Source organism: Diceros bicornis, chromosome 14 (assembly GCF_020826845.1).
Source record: "Diceros bicornis minor isolate mBicDic1 chromosome 14, mDicBic1.mat.cur, whole genome shotgun sequence".
Taxonomy (NCBI): Eukaryota; Metazoa; Chordata; class Mammalia; order Perissodactyla; family Rhinocerotidae; genus Diceros; species Diceros bicornis.
Genome location: NC_080753.1, coordinates 50,138,758 through 50,142,216, shown reverse-complemented (window position 1 = coordinate 50,142,216; position 3,459 = coordinate 50,138,758).

Below are 3,459 nucleotides of genomic sequence, written 5' to 3'. Positions count from 1 at the left end.
GCCATCAACTTCCCTCATTTTCCTCCTCCTTAGTGAGCACTCAAAAATGTCAGCTGTTATTGTAATAATTAGTGAGTTGGGATATGTTTGGGAATGAAGTTCAGCGCAAAATTTTTCTATTCATTGAAGAACGCTAGTAAAAAGCGAATTTGGTGGTGGGATCAGAACTGATTTCTCTGACCTCTCCCTTCCTAGAAAAGCTTAGGGTTTGAACTGAAATCAGAAAGGTCTCAATGTGAAATTGAAACCCCTCAGCTGTGTGGTACCGACCCCACCCTGACATACCAATGCTCCGGGCGCTGCCAAAAGACATCTCTGCTCTCTGGTTTATCCGCCGCCCCTGGAAGGATAACTTTCTCCCAGAACAGACAGAAGAGGGAAAACTAACTCCAGAGCTTGGGTGATGGCAAGTAAGGATTTTCTTTTCTTCTTCATCCTGACCCACTAACTCACGAAGATCCCTTCTCTACCAGAGAAGAGGGATAAGAAGCTGGTGTGGTCTATAGCCATACCACTCTCAATACGGCCGATTCCGTCTGATCTTGGAAGAAGCTAGTGTGGCACTGGGCTCCTAGTTGTAATTTTATGCATAAAGTTGCTTCCTCTACTGAGAATACCTTGATAAAATCAGGCCAAGGTTTCTTTTCCTCTCTACTTGATTGTCTAATGGACTTTAATTCTTCCTCGTCATTTTCCTCTTCAATGCTTTCTCCTTCCATTTTTCCTTTCTGTCTTTTGAAGTAATGATGTAACATTCAAACGTGTTCTATACCCTTCCTGCTCAAAGTATGATCCTCTATGAACAGCCACAGCATCACTGGGAGCTTGTTAGAAATGTGGCATTTGGGGCCCCGCTGAAAACCTACTGAATTGGAATCTGCATTTTAACAAGATCTCCAGGGCATGGCCTTTAAAGTTTGAGAAGCACCAGTCCTTGCATTATCCTCATCACTCCAGAGAAAAAAGCTCAGGACAAACCTCAGGCTTAAATAAATTCTGGAGGGACGTGGAGAGTTAACCTTCTCAAGATTATTCAAAACCGAAGAGAAAAATTAAGGATAGTAGTCAAACTTTAAAATGAGCAAGTGATGGCCTGGCTTTGGCGAGAATCAAAGGGTTTTTTGCTCTAGCAGTCTTCAAGGTGGAAACAGGTTATCCAAGACCAGAGCATGATAGTCAAGGACCCAGAGCATGGAGCCCCAGCTCCAGGGTGAAAAGAGACTGAAAAGATACACACACACAGTCAGTGGCTAGGGCTAGGGGTGACCGAGGCCACTTCACTGCAGAAAGAGATCAGAGAAGGGCAAACAGGTCAGAGCCATTACTTGGCATTCTAGAATATAAGGGAAAAGGCGGTGGTGTGCTGGTAAATGTTTAATAACCAGCTCTATGGGAAGAGAAAGCCCTGACTTGTAGTATTTATCGATTTTCATGGCGTACACATTCCCACCTTGGCTGATTTCAAATTCCACTGAAGCTGGAGTTGGGAAGAGACACACAGTAGCACACCATCCAGATACAACAGATATACATAAACTCAGAAACATAATAATAGTAAATTGTCATAGAATAATTAGGAACTGATGAGTTGTATTTATTACCTTTGTTTTTAATATAACTAATTTAGTTGTAAGTTTACATAATTTAATTTTTAATAATGGTTGTGTTTAGCAACTGGGTCCAAATATTCCTGATAATCACCTCTCATGAGACAGGCTCTTAGCACATCCCTAGAAAAAGAACATTTTCACAACTTTGCTGTAGTTATAGGATGCTTCAAAAGATATTTGCACAACACGTTTGGGGTACCACCTCATTCATTCACACTCATGTCATAGCTAACCTCTGTTCACAGATGGCCTTGAAAGAAAAAAAAAGTTCCGCAGTATTTCACTCTTATAGCTCATCCTACAAACTTTGATTAAACTTTCTCAAGAATATTTTATAGGTGTCCTCCGTGTTGGATTATTCCGGTTGAAAATTTTCCCGTTTCCAGTTGGAACATTTCAGGTGACTCATTATACCATGAGTTAATACTATCAGAGATGTTCCCCAAACACCATTTTAGCCTTGTTTCAACTTGCCGTTCACAAATCTTTAATGCTTCTGGCTCAATAATTAGAATGCTTTGACTTGAGTTTCATCTCCTCCTTCCTCTTGCTCAATTTTAGTAAAAGGAAAATTGACAAGACAACACCATCCAAGCAGGAAGGAGAGAGAGTGAAATGAGTTTAAATGCGATAAAGTAAATAATTCACTTCCTATAACAAAGCTGACCATTAACTTCCCTGGAAGGATCTAGGATTTTTACATTTCCAAAAATCCTTGCTAGTACTTTCCTGGTGTTGTGGACACATGGAGGGACTGAGTCAGGCCACCTGGTTCCTCATCCCAGATCCCTTCCTAACTACCCCCCTCCCTTCCCATCTAAATTACTCAACCTCTCTGAGCCTGTTTGCAGCCGGTAAAATAAAGGGTTGGTAGATTATGTCTAAGATCCCTTTCAGCTCCTTTCTTTTTTTAATTCTGGAAAATAGAAATTAATTGAAAATAAGATAAAAAGAGAAAATCCAGGAAAGAACAACTTGTTGCTCAGTTGAGCAGCCTTCCGGGTCTGCCTTTTTTGATGGATTACATCGTTTTTATTTAATTCTCTGAGAGAAATATGCATACCCATCCTCTTTCGTTACAGTGTAACAGCTCACAAAATGCATCGTACATAAAAATGATTTGCTGACCCATTTCGCAGCAGCTGAGCTGTTTATGATCCTAAATGTCTGGTTTTCTTCATGGTGCGGGTTTCTGTTTGTGTGACCGTCCTCTCTGAGGTCGCCCTGTGACACTGAGGTCTGGTGCTGTCCCGGCCGCCTCCACTGCCCGCCCGTCCTCAAGAGCTGCTTCCGCCGACTGGACGTCCTCATAGTCGCCTTCTACGCAGGCCCTGCAGAGTCTGAACCACAAAAGCCAACAACTCGGGGGCACAGCCCAGGCACCGGGGTGTGCAGGTGTGTCCCATGGTGCCTTAGAAAGGGAAAAATAAGAGGTCGCTGCAGGATGCCTACGATTAGGGTACTTTTAAAAACTAACTCGACCAGGCAGCGCGCTCTCCCCTCACTTCGCCCTGGAGAGGGCTGCAATTTGGATTTTAGTTGTGATTGAAATACCAGGGATCTTCCAGTTTCCAGTTACAGAAGTCCCACCGCCCCCCAGGTCCCAGGTCAGTCCGCGTGATGCGATTTATTGTGGCAACAGTTCCCGGCAACTGCCCAGGCGCCGAGCGCCTCCTGCCGAGCCTTTAAGCGCGGGAGGTGGGAGAGGCGGGAGGCGCTGGGGCTCAGGGACAGGAACGCGGGGCTCCGGGGCGCTGGACCGCGGGCGCCCGGGCGCAGGGGCGCGGCGGGGAGCGCTCGCGGGGGCGCGCGGCGGAGCTGGGCCGAGGAGGAGCGCGCGGCGCACGCC